Raw genomic sequence first — 14,590 nt, forward strand, 5'->3', positions numbered from 1 at the left:
CTCTATGCCAATGCACTATATACCTCTTTACTCAAATACAATGCACTCTACACCACTGCAGTCTATGCCACTCTGCTCTGCATCACTCCACTCTATGCCACTGAACTCTGCAGCATTCCACTCTACGCCACTGCACTGTATGGCACTATATTCTACTCTGCACCACTCTAAGTCTCTCTACTCTGCACCACTCAATGCCACTGCACTGTGTGCCACTTTACTCTCTGAACCAATGCGCTCTATGCCACTGTACTGTACTCCACTCTACTCTACTTTGCACCATGTCACTCTATTCCACTGCGCTCTACAATGCAGCACCCTAATCTATGTCTCTGCATTGTATGGTGCTGAATTCTATACTGGTGCACTCTACATCAGTCCTCTCTACTCTACTCCACTGTACGCCACTTTACGTGACTCCACTGTACGCCACTTTACGTGACTCCACTGTACGCCACTCCAGTCACGACACTCTATGCTACTTCACTCTACAACACTGTACTTAACTCTTCAACATTTCACTCTACAACACTCTGCCACTAACTTTTAGCCATACAGAACAGCAGCCACGCTGGTGTAGAACATGGCTGAAACACATTGGCAAAGCCAAAAGCTCTTGCATTGTCAAGACCTATTGGCTTTGCCAATGCTTGTTACTGTTATTTTCAATATATTACTACTTTATTAACTACATTCTTTGTTAATGTGGGCTACTTTTACTTTGGTGCCCGGACCTATTTTTCATCCGAATCCGACCCTGCACGGGCTGTTGCCAACGAGGATGTGCACATGTGAGTTTGTTGGTAAGCTATGTTTAAGGGAGGAAGGTCATTTGTGTGGGGTTGAAAAAAGGGAGGACAGTGAAAGTTGTGAGAACGAGGGTTGTTGAATAACTGGTGAGTGCAATTTTGTGAGAGCTGATAGGGATAACACAATTTGTGTAGACAACGTGCAGAGAGTATCTAGAATTCCTCAGCACTTGAAGGTTTAGGAACTATATCGATGTTGTTGTTGTTTTGTGAAACAGAGAGATGTACTGTGCCTTTACTAATAATCACCTTATGCACAACGGTATTTTGTGACTTCAAAGACTGTGATTCACAAAATCACATGGTTTGCTACTGCAAAACACTTTTTTACTATTCACAAAGCCCTTTTATTAATTGGAAAAATCTTTCCAAGTTGTAAAAGGGGTTTGTGACTCTCATTAAAGTGCAAATAGGGGATGGTGAGAAATGGCCATTTTCCTCCTAGTTGCAAATTAGAAACAAATGTATCAATGATTTGTGACCTCAGTTGTAGTTGCACACCACTGATCAGACACTCAAAAGGGGTAGTATTTGATTCACGAAGGGGCGGTGTTACTGTAGGACATTTTCCTTTTGCAGGGATGGGGGTGAGGGGGTATGAGGGCGAGGGGTCAAATCTGGGGTCTAATCAGGCAGTGATCCTTGGGGTACTGCCTGCAGCCACTTATGGGGGCTTGCAAACTGTGACCTGATTAGTTAGTATTCATTAGACAGGTTTTGTGACCCCCTGTAAATGTGTAATTTGCGAATCGACTTATCGGTACCTAGGTCGCATTGCAAACTGCAGTTCCGTTCGCCAACCAGTCGGTGTGCAAATTGCACACCCGCGGCAACGAATTGGATTAGTACATCAGGCACACAGTTACCTAGTCACAACTGAGCCATGCATTACTTGCTTGCTTGTTGTTATTCTGGAGGTGGGTGATGGACAGATACCTGGACGTGCATCACTTTTTTAGGTTGGGTTTTTGCGAAAAGGGTGCCACATAAAATTTCTTTTTGGAGAGAGGTGAAGAAGCCAGCGAGGAGGAAGGCATTACAATTTTTGATGATTGATTGTAAAATGGTAGCAACTGCACAATCCATGCTGTGATAATGTCATCATTGTATAGTTAGTGAGTTGTTGGCAGCGGTCAAACAATGAAGGGTTCGAGGGAGTGCCAGAACAGGGTTAGGAAATGCATGTTTTTTCAGTATTTATGTTTACGATGCCAATGTTACACGTGATAGTGTTGATTTTATAATTAAGCATTTATTAACAATGGGCAATTATTGGACTATATGCGGAAAAAGAATGGAAAGGAGGGTTAGGGATCTCAAAGAGATGATCTCCCCTCAACTTCGAATTATATGAAAACTGTTCACCATTGTGTTTGAATGGCGCGTCTCATCGAAGAACATGTTATCATACATTATTGTATTACCTTTGTCTTTACTCCTGCACTCCTGTAAATGCCAGCCATTCCGGCTGCTGCTCTCTCTAGCCTCTTATATTGGTGCTATCTTCAGTTTTGATGTTTGACAGTCATATATTTATTGGACTTTCAATGTGAAGTGTTTTTAGCTCCATCTGGGCTCCATGACAGTGGAGTCTGGAAATACTGGGCCTCCTGTGTAAATATACGAGGTCATTAGCGCTCTCTCCTGATATGACCTTCTATATAAAACACAACGGCAGAGTTCCTTTTTATCAACCAGCCAAGACACTCAGAAGGAGCGCTGTGAAAGCCAGTTGTGAGGCTTGATTCCAACATCTCATCAAAATGTGTTAGCCTCATCGATCTTGAAAACAACTGATGAAATTGACAAAGACGCATCAGCAGCAAGGACTGTGTAATTAGAGCAATTAATGGGCAGAGTTAAGTGTTTTAGTAGCTGACAGATAGAGACATTAGATGATGTAGACTTTGCTGTTCACAAAGGCCGCGCCGCTGATTAGTAGCAGACCAGTCTTCTCGCCTGTCGTTTAAACCGCAGAATTTGTTAGGCCTTGCTTCGTGCAGCTACTCCAGAGTGCAAGCTGATGTTTGTAATGTAGTCTGTCATAAAGTTGGCATCAAAAGGCGTGCACAGCTTGGAAATCTAACACTAATGAGCTTCTGGGATCTATGCGAGGTGGGAGTCATCATTTTCCCATGCGGTCTTGCTCGAGATCCATTGCAGCTAATATTGTGAAATTATTTAGGAGCCTACAAATTTTGAATTGGCTCCAAAGGTGATTGTGGAAGGAACTGAGGCGTAAATGAAGGCCTGCTTTCATACACATGTATTGCCTTTTTTATTAAATGCAGGTAGATGCTGTCATGTTGTGCCCTCTTGGACAACGCTCCCCCATTCAAGTGCTGGCATGCTTCAGTATTACTTGCTGCCCTTCTGCTGGCACCCCTTGCAACCGAGAACAATGTTATTTCCTCCTCATGCACCCCAAGAAGCGTGCTGGGATTGACAGGATAAAATAACAGATCGTTGAGGATATGGGATGTTAAGTTGACAACTCGCAGTGTGTTCTGGATGCGCTGTTGATGCCCCCGACTTCTAGTGTGGGCACTACGGCAAGAAAAGTAGACTGAAAAGGGTAGAGTGGGATAAGGTGAGACAGCAGAGTTTCACCAAGAAAGAAGACATGTTTTAGGCAAAGCATAGTGAGAAAGATTACATGATGATTGTCTAAGTTTGATGTTAGTGCCTGTGAATTGTTATCAATAAAGTTGATAATTGTCAGTGTCACTATAACTACACACTGGTGATAAGGTGGTACCCGAAATCACTTGAGCATCCATAACACAGTCTAATTTCTATTGCACTTTCCCTGCAAGAAGTGTCTGGTCCTCTATGGATAGTAATGACATCCCACAATGTTGATGAAGGAGTTGCTAGAATGTAAAAAGAGCACTTAAGGACAAGTGATAGCGTCATCAAGTCGACACTACAGAACTCTTAGCACATCACATCTGATGCCATTGCGTTGGATGTGCTATTTCCTACTGTGATTGATGAGTCGAGGAGCTTGGGCCCTAGAGGAGCCTGGCAGCCTCTGGCAATTTGGCATGTGTCCACATTGGTTTTCAGAGACAAGGAACACAAGAAATGTCTTCTACTTCACTATCTGGCCCTATCATTTAATGCATTACATTTGATCTGCAACACAAACCAAGAAATCAAGGAAACTGAAAGACATTGTGCCCTGAGGTTCTTACTCTGCGAATGTACATGAAAATTAAAGGATTATTGCACAATTTTTTTACGTGGCGTGCTAAAATCTGTTGTGTAAGGTGCAACCACAAACTGACAATGTGAATAAAGACCTTCCCTACCTGGCTATTGTCTTCCACATATACAAGGTGTCCCACAATCCCTGGTAACTTGAATGCATGTGGCACAAGAGGACATTTCAGTAGTGTGCAAGTCTCCAAAGACTGCTCCAAAGTGACCAGACACCTCATTGATTTGATCCTCAATGAGCACCACCATCTAACATGATCACGAGCAGAAGTCAAGTCCTTGGGCAAGAAAGGATACTACAAAAAAGGCCAAAACAAGTAACTCTTCTCATTTGTTTGAATGTCATGAACTGAGAAATGTAAAAATGTACAACATACAAACCAATGTGATGATAGATAATTATGTTATGTTATCCTATAGTGACAGGAAGGAAGGATTGTTCAAGAAAGTCCTTTACTTCAAACTTTAAACAAATGCATCTTGACCTTTTGCCTAGAGTAGATGTGAGAGATGGCAGTTCTTATGTTCTGAGAGAGAGCACTCCAAGCATAGGAAGCGAGGTAGGAAAATGACAAGACACCATTTTAAGATTTGAAGAAACTGGGATTTTTCAACAGATGAAGAATAGAAGAATGGTGAACTCTAGTAGACAGTGAGGAGTAAAGCTGATGAGATAGAAATGCAGAGAGGAAGCCAGGAATACTACAATGCACAAACAGAGGAGTTTGAAGATTAGCCTCTTACGAGTAGGGCGAAAATAGGGACAGGGGCGTAAGTAACAAGTGGATTTGTTAATGAATAGGTGCCTGTGGTAGCAGAAGCAAGAGGCCTGGATGCCTGACTCTCAATCCACTAACTCTAGACAGTGACCATCACAAGTGAGCAGAGGAAAAATGTGATGACATTATTAACCTGTGGCCGACGCCCACACTACCTTCCTGGTGTGGGCAATGACCACTGGCCGACACCAGGGAGGAGGTTAAACAATCCTCGTTTTTTTTCTTCTTTTTTTTAAACCCCCGGGAGACATAGAAGATCTTCCGTGTCTTCCCCTGCCCCCTACCCGCCCCTTTGTGACAGTGTTGTTTTCTCGCCGCTTCCTGCTCCGATGGGGAAAACGGTGCCAAACGGCCTTCCCAACATTCAGGAAGGCCTTGTATGAAAGGGAAGGCTCTCCCTTTCACATGAGGCCTTCCTGAACGTGTTTTTTGGGCCTCGATCGCAGCACAGCTATATATATATATATATATATATATATATATCACTTTTGTCAATGCATGTGTGGTTTCCCTGGGGGCTGCGATTGGCCCCCAGGAAAACCAGACCCACATATAAAATTATATATATATATATATATATATATATATATATATATATATATATATATATATATATATATATATGTACATATATATATATATATATATATATATATATATATTTGCCACCAGTTCTGGGATCTGAGAGGAGCTACAAATTTCCTTCCAGTCAGCATTTCCTCATGTCTCCCGATAAAAATGGTATCTCACTTGTGTGGGTAGGCCTAGTGCCCGCGACAAGAATAGATCACACAACAGTCAATGTTGGTCCTTACATGAGGCAACTGTTGACCCTGGGGTGATCCATTCCTGACGCAGGCACTAGGTATAGGCACTCAAGTGGGGTAGTGTTCTTATAAGGACAGGTGAGGAATCACTGGGTTGTAGGAATGTTGTGGATCCCAGCATATTCCTGTAGTTTGTGTGACAGAAATTCAAGAAAAATAGAGTTTTTATTCAACATTTCAGCTTTGCAGGGTATTCTGGGTAACAAAACTTTGGGAAATCCACACAAGTTACACCTCTGTGGACTCCCCCAGAAGACTAGTTTCCACAAATGTTTGGGTTTAGTGTGTTTCCCTATATGGCCGCCGAACCCAGGACCAAAAACACAGGTGCCTGCCTTACAAAACCAGAACTTTCTGTCACCGAAATGTGAGGAAAAAGTGTTTTTTTGGCCACATTTTGAGGTTTGCAAAGGATTCTGGGTAACAGAACCTGCTGAGAGCCCCACAAGACAGCCCATCCTGGATTTCTCTAGGTGTCTAGTTGTAAAAAATGCGCAGGTTTGGTAGGTTTTCCAAGGTCCCAGGTGAGCTAGAGGCCAAAATCTACAGCTAGGCACTTAGCGAAAAACACGTCAGATTTCAATGTAAAAATGTGATGTGTCCAAGTTGCCTTTCCTGTCGCGAGCATTAGGCCTACCCACGCAAGTGAGGCACCATTTCTATCAGGAGATTTGGGGGAATGCAGAATAGCAGAACAAGTGTTATTGCCCCTTGTCTTTCTCTACATTTGTTCCTTCCAAATGTAAGACAGTGTGTAAAAAAGATGTCTATTTGAGAAATGGCCTGTAATTCACATGCTAGCATGGGCACCCCAGAATTCAGAGATGTGCAAATAACCACTGCTTCTCAACACCTTATCTCATGCCCATTTTGGAAATACAAAGGTTTTCTTGATACCTATTTTTCACTCTTTATATTTCAGCAAACGAATTGCTGTGTACCCGGTATAGAATGAAAACCCACTGCAAGGTGCAGCTCATTTATTGGCTCTAGGTACCTAGGGTTCTTGACAAACCTACAAGCCCTATGTATCCCCGCAACCAGAAGAGTCCAGCAGATGTAATGGTATATTGTTTTCAAAAATTTGACATCGCAGGAAAACGTTACAGAGTAAAACATAGAGAAAAATGGCAGTTGTTTTCACCTCAATTTCAATATTTTGCTTATTTCAGTTGTTATTTTCTGTAGGAAACTCTTGTAAGATCTACACAAATTACCCATTGCTGAATTCAGAATGTTGTCTACTTTTCACACATTTTAAGGTTTCAGGATCCAGTATTGGTTTCACACCCATTTCTGTCACTGACTGGAAGTAGGCTGAAAGCACAAAAAAATCATAAAAATGGGGTATGTCCCAGTAAAATGCCAAAATTGTGTTGAAAAATTGGGTTTTCTGATTCAAGTCTGACTGTTCCTGAAATCTGGAAAGCTGGTGATTTTAGCACCACAAACCCTTTGTTGATGCCATTTTCAGGGAAAAAACCACAAGCCTTCTTCGGCAGCCCTTTTTTCCTATTTTTTTGAAAAAAACTAAATTTTAGCTGTATTTTGGCTAATTTCTTGATCTCCTCCAGGGAAACCCACAAACTCTGGGTACCTTTAGAATCCCTAGGGTGTTGGAAAAAAAGGACGCAAATTTGGTGTGGATAGCTTATGTGGACAAAAAGTTATGAAGGTCTAAGCACAAACTACTCCAAATAGCCAAAAAAGGGCTCAGCACTGGGGGGGGGGGGGGGGGGGGTGGAAGGCCCATCAGCTAAGAGGTTAAACTGAACTTGTACTCCCAATCAACATCTGTGGGACTAAAATCCCACTAATGTTTGATACAGAGGCACAGATAAATGCTTTGACTGACTCAGTCTTAAACAAACCGACCTGGAGTAATTACAACAAACTGATGTGAAAATCTTTGCGCACATCTCCAAGAAACAACTTCTTTACAGAGGATGTTTTTTAATGCATTATGGAGGACAATAAAGTGAATTTGTCATTGACATCACTGCCAGGTTAGTGAGCTAAGCTAGCAAACCTTAATTCAGCATCAGCACCTTGCAATGTGTTTTGCCTTCACTCCAAGGTACATAAAAAACTTTTCATACATCAATGAATTGCTGTGAAAGTCAAGCAAGAAAGGTTGTGTCTCTCAAGCTAGTTTAGAAGGCGTTCAAAAAAGAATTGGAGAGGCAGCAAACAGCAGATAAATGGTTTGTCAAAGTTGTGTACTATGTCCGTGCGGTCTCCTGTCTGATGTTTTCTATTGGATGTTGTCAGTGTTGTACTGAGTTGGTATGTGCCTTACAGGTTCCCAGTGCTTAATTTGATCCATGGTTTCCAGTGCTTAGCACTGACACTTAATTGGAAGTGCCGGCTCTAGTGACAATCCACCACATGGTGGTGCTGTCTGTCTAATTTTGAGATTAGCACAACAATATTGTTTAATAAGTCAACATACATTAAAAAAGAACAATGTCTGCCACTCATGTCATTATTATAGCTTTGAGGGGCCTAGAATAGTCTGAATTGTCACATTTCCAGGAGTTTGATGGTTAGTAGTTGTGTTGATAAAGTCAGTGGCAGAGCTAACATGAGCAATGGGTGGTGCAGACTGCAGTGGCCCCCAGAGAAGAGCCCTGGCACTTACGTTTTTATAAATTAAGTGCTGCAGGGTCGGAGTAGGAGTTGCATCCACACAGCTCTGCACACTAAGGCGCTGCTCTTGTAAGTGTGCATGGACCTGTGTTTTCATCATTATGGGTGCCATTGTGAGTCCATTCTTATGCAACTATATTGGAATTAGGACTTGTTTTGTCTAGTTGTGATATTTACAGTCAGAAATGGTGAATAATTGAAGGTTAAATGTATGTCTTGTTGGGGGGGCATTAATAACATCCTTTATTTCCTCATGATCAGTTAACATTCTAACGTGTCCTGTTAGATGGGTGCTGCAGGTTGATAAATTAAAGAAAATCGGAGCATAGATGTTTGCCAGGCATGGAGACATTAAATTGGGCGTTTGGCTCCTAAAAGCTCATGGCATGTTTCTTCCTGATGGTTGCTAGATTGATATTTCTCCTTCCTTGGATTTGGGGGTCCTGATCACAGGAAGGGGCAAACCTATGATTAATAATAAGGTCTATTTTTGCTAATTTCTTGGCCTCCTTCAGGGGAACCCACAAAGTCTGGGTACCTCTAGAATCCCTAGGATGTTGGGAAAAAAGGACGCAAATTTGGCACGGGTAGCTTATGTGGACAAAACATTATGAGGGCCTAAGTGCGTCCTGCCCCAAATAGCCAAAAAAGGCCTGGCACCTGAGGGGGAAAAGGCCTGGCAGCGAAGGGGTTAAAGATGCTGATAGAAGTCAGACAAGACTGTAGTACTAAGTGTGGCGACCTGGTGTTTTTCAAGATACATCCTTTCATCCCGGGAAACCATGCCGATTCCTATTTTTGCTGGGAGTGAGTTTAATTGTTTGGGAGAAAGGATATTATTGTCATGTCCATTTCACCCCTGCGAACAGGTAGGAGTCTGACATAACATTTGATATGTGCGGGTTACATGCTTGCATCTTGGTAAAACCCGTTCATCCTTGCATTCTTCCAAAGTTGGCAAATTGGTTATCAATAAAGGACCGATTACAGGTGGCCCAGTATTAAGGCACAGTAACGCCAGTTGTAGTATTTCTCCTACAGAGGGTTAGTCCCACAATTGTAAAAATGTCCACAGTCTTTACTACAAACCTCAGCCAATATCGACAAAGAGCAACACACACCTGTTACTAGAAACCATGAGAAACAAACTGCAAAACATGTGCCCTTATCCACTCCATTAGCACAGTATTAGGTCCCTATCCCATTAGCCAATCAGTCCTCTTACTTTAAGTGTTATTTCGTTTCTCCTCATGGTTGCTAGCTGTACATATTTCGACATTTTTAGGGCGGAGAAGGAATAGTGCATAACAGCACAGCGACTTCGTTGGTCAACACCCTCCAGATATGGTGAATGCGAGGAGTGGGTTACTAGCCAATAACTTCATCTTAGGTCACTACCCCCACTAAACAGTGTGTGGAGAGACAGGCAAGGTGCGCACTCTGGAGAGGGCAGACTTTTGACCACATCAGGCTCCTTGATGCCCGTGGATTTCCTGCAGTCCAACTGCTTCCTGCACCACCGTGCCCTCTCCCACTTCGCAGTACCAGACTCAGTTTTGGGTAGAACTAAGATGTCTCCCATCCCTAGTTTATTAATATTACCAAAGATCCTGAACTTGTTTCAGATGGTCAGATTGTGTTCTGTAGTCTGGTGTTAGGCGTTTGGAGCAAGTTGTTATTGGATGCATATAGGTTGTGTCTCAACGTATTGCTGTATTTGTTTAGAAGTGGGTCTTGAAGCCACAAACATGACCTCTGAAAACATTTAAAGGCAATGCTGTGTATGGCATTATAACTAGAGCTATGTGAAAAGAGAAACTGCAACCTCTTGATTCAACTGATCACCAACAACGTGGATGGTAGAGATGTGGGATATTGGAAGAAGAAATCTTCTCTGGTTTTAAGTTGTGAAACCTTTCAGTTTAGAGAGTGAGTCTTTCTCCGCAATCACTGAATCGTCACTGAGGGAGAGAGCAGTGTACGACAAGGGTCTCATTTCATTCACTGTTAAAACCACGACTGTGGTTGAAGTTTTTGAGCCTGGAGAGAAAATGGACTGTGACAAATCTTTTTATACTGATATTGTAATTGAAATAATGACGCATGAATTCTTATGTGTCTCATTCTGCACTCACAAAGAGTGCAAATTTCTGGGGGACATGGACAACCTTGGGGAGAGCCGAGCAAGGGGTCTGGCTTAGCTCTAAGAGCATGAGCCAAGCCACAAAAAGATGTCACCCAAACAAAAAAATTCATGAACAAATGCAATAAATACATTTCTCAATGTCTCAAATAGATACGATTATATCACTGAATTGAGTGACAGTTATTGAAAGTATTTAAAAAAAAAAAAAACATAAAACGTTTAAGAATAGCCTCTGCTCTGGTGATGCTGTTAAAGTTACTCAACATGAGACAGTTTGTTATGTTCTCCATTTTATAACCTATATATGTTATTGAATTTGAAGCAAGATTATTTTACATTATCTTTATATAAGTGCTGTTTATATAGCGCTGAATTACTATCTCAAACTGGATGCTTATGCAAAATGATACATATTGAAGTAAAGAGATGGGCCGTGGGTCACACCATTTGGTCTAATGGTGAAGCAAGGATTTGAATTCAAGATTGCAATTTGTGCTGTTCAGAGACTAGGGGTACACCCTTCTCTTGTTCGTCTAACACCTAAGAGCAGTGTTTTGTATTCAGTTATTCAATGTGTTAGTATATGGTCTTCAATGAATACACTTACCACACCTTAAATCAAACTTACATGAACACATGTGTATGCAGACACAAGATGTTCCCACTGACACTGAAAATCAAACACAGTGACAGAACGCGTCTGTCTAAAATCGTGCTTCACTTCACAGGCAACTCTTTGAAGAGATATCACTCAAAGAGGAAACTCTGTGGGGGTTCTGAGACCTCTTAAGCTTTGCTAATTATTTAGTTTAGGACTGAGGTGAAAGGCATCTCCTAAAATCCTTCTTCCTAATAATCCTAAATAATTGACAAAACAAAGAGGTCATAGAGCCCCCACAGAGTTTACTCTTTAGGTTACAGCGCCTCAAGGAGACTTAGACAATGTTTAGCATGGCTTTGGAGAAACATGTCCTGTCAGCCACTGCTTATTCTTCAGTTTCCACTTGAAAATCTGGTGGGGGATATTATTCCCTGGGCCCCCCACTTTCAAATCTGGTGGGATAAATTCCCCTCGTTCCTTGCGGTTCCTACGCTCTTGTAGCACTCAACAGCCATTCCTCAAAAGCTCACTAAATTCATGCTCAGTACATTCCAGGAGCAGGGCTTGGTTTTGTGGTGACTGCCCAAGGCCCACAAGCATCAAATATGAATACATGTGCAGGGCATTAGGTCGGAGTAATATATGTAATATTCACAGGTAGCAAGAAACATCCATGTCAAGAGAATTAACCTGCCAACTAGGCAGAGACTCCCACAACGCAATATAGGACGAATAAAAGATGTACAGGATTACTACCTCATCATTAGATGGATAGATTCTTAAATTTCAAATTACTTTACTCTTCCTCAGTGGGATTCAATATGTTGAATACTTCCTTTAAAATGACCATCTACAGCCACCATGAATTTCTTGAACTCCAGTACTTTGTTATTATTGACATACTCATTTGCGGTGCTGGCCTATCTTGCCCTCACATCGTGTGCTCCTGGGTAAAGGTGGGCACCTGGGTCATGTCAGGCTGTAGAGCTTATAAGAGAAAGATGCAAGCAGAGGGGCCTGCGTCCAACTGGTCCTACTTCTGCCAGTACAAACCCAAAAGAGCCATTGACAGCACCCACACATCCAGAGACGCCATGGCCTCTGCTGCTGCTACCGCTGTTGCTGGTGGGTATATAGTTGCATGCCTGCCACCAGGCTCACTGGACCATTCTGAGGGTCATGGATCACCATAGCGTAGGAAGAGGCAAAGGAGGGGTGAAGAAAAACAAGCTCCACTCCTCTCCTTTCACTGTGAGACTCCATATTCACCCAGTGGCCTCATCCTTTTCTCACCAAGTGAATAAGACTCCGTACCTGTGAACCATCAACTTCCAGTTTGCAATCACTAAGTAAACAAGAACATTTGCCACTAGCATAGAGTTACCCAAATAGAAGCTGTTTTGCTCTCCGCATGGGAAAGAGCGCTCACCCTTTGACAGCACTTGAGGAGGATGAGGCATGTAGTGTCCCACCCGCACTGTGATGACCAGATAAACATTATCAGACTAATAAAAGGGACTTGACATAATGTTGTTGCCCCATACAGCTACAGTCAATTGGAGTTGGGAGGTGATCTCTTTAAATAATTAACAAAAGTTGGCAGAGTGTCAAGAGGATTGAGGATTCTAATCACTCCAACATATCAAAATCCTCATCCTTGAGCAATGGTCCGCTTTGATGGCAGCCACCTGTACGAATATGCTTGAAGTATTATCCAAATATGCTGCATTTGAGCTGGAACAAAAAGTGGGAGGAAAGGACACTCCTGGGAAGCATCCCTCACAGAATGAGCTTTAGCCATTCCTAAAGGATCTGGCAATAACGTTAAACAAATATGAGGAGGAAATTAAAACCATAAAGAAATACACATTTTTGTGTGACAAGATTGGTCATGCAATTGGAAGCATCCTAACAATAAAAAATAAATAATATGATGCAGCCAGGAAAGAATTTAGACAACTAAATTCGCTCAGACAACAGGAATTGGTCACCTCTGAATCAAGCTCAGACAACTTTCAGATGTTGAGGTGTTACAGGGTGCTGCAAATCCCGACACACTTTGCTTGACCACATTGGAAGACTATCGTTTTTTACAGCAGAACTAGGGCCTTTGGAAAAGGCAACCAAAAGAAAGCGTAGACAACAGTGAAAACCAGGAGGGGAGGTAAAAATGAAAAAAGACACTTTGTTGCATGGGAGAATCCAAGAAGTCCAAATGATGGGTGAGAATAATCTTACAGTTTTTAATCTTTCTACCCAGGAACTGACTGATGATAAATGTTCACTTTTAGAATTTGGACTCTCTTTTTGTCCTATTGTAAACTTTGATTATTCTAGGACTCAGATTGAGCTCTTTCTGTTTATTAGGAAATTAAACTGTTAAAAATGTTTCAGCAACAGAAAGATAAACTGATAACCTGTGATAATCGTAACATTGTTAACACAAACAACCCTATTTTTGATAACCTCTGTATGGATCATATTGAGGGCCTGGCCACACTGAGGACATTTGAACACTGGAGGGATTGAGACCCTTAGACAGATCTACTGTGTCAAATGAGTCTTATACTTAGAACATGTAGAAATGACTTTAGAGCTAAATCGAGGTGTAATCCCATTGCCCCGCATGACAGCATTGATACTTTTCATGAGGTTGTCACTGAGGAATTCATCAAGATTTGGCAGAAAAGGGATAATGAGTTTGCCAGGAATCGAACTAAAGAGCAGAGATTGGCACATGACAATCTCAAGAAAGCCATATCGTTTGTCATTAAACCCGCTGACAAGAGGGACAATGTTGTGTTTTGGAAGGATATTAAATGCTGTAGAGTGGCCAACAGACAGTTGGCCTTATCTGGCAGTTATAAAAAGTCTTCTATGTCCCTATACAAAGAGACAGTGACACAATATCATACAATGCTTTCTGAATGGCATGAGCAAGGATTGTTGAGTTTAGATGACTATCAATTCTTATTGAAAATGAAGCCAATGACTCCTTGCTTTAACATGTTGCCCAAAATTCATAGGCATAGCACTGAGCCAAAGGGCAGACCTATTATCTCGGCTAATAATAGCTTACTCAGCAATACATCTATACATCTTGATTACTTCTTATGTCGCTATGTGTTGAGCTTACCAGCATTTTGCAGAGATAGCAAAGGTTTTATTACCAAGATACAGAACATTCCTTGGAAATCAAGTTACATTCTGGTTACAATTGATGTTGTATCCCTGTATACATGTATTAACCATGACCGGGACAAAGAGGCATGCAGGGACTTTTTTTTACAGATAGACACTTGTACCTAGATGATCATGCCATGATGCTATTGATCATGTTACGATTTGGTCTGGAACACAATTTCTTTCTTTTTGATGACCAGTGATATAGGCAGTTAACTGGGAGTGTGATGGGAAGTTTCTTTGCTCGTAGTTATGCCTATATTTTCATGAGTTTATGGGAGGCGCAGCATATCTGGACAGAAACAAATGAGAGATGGACAGAACATCTGGCCTTTTGGACACATTACAACGATGACCTCTTCATAATTTGGGAT

Source organism: Pleurodeles waltl, chromosome 1_2, assembly GCF_031143425.1.
Source record: "Pleurodeles waltl isolate 20211129_DDA chromosome 1_2, aPleWal1.hap1.20221129, whole genome shotgun sequence".
Lineage (NCBI taxonomy): Eukaryota > Metazoa > Chordata > Amphibia > Caudata > Salamandridae > Pleurodeles > Pleurodeles waltl.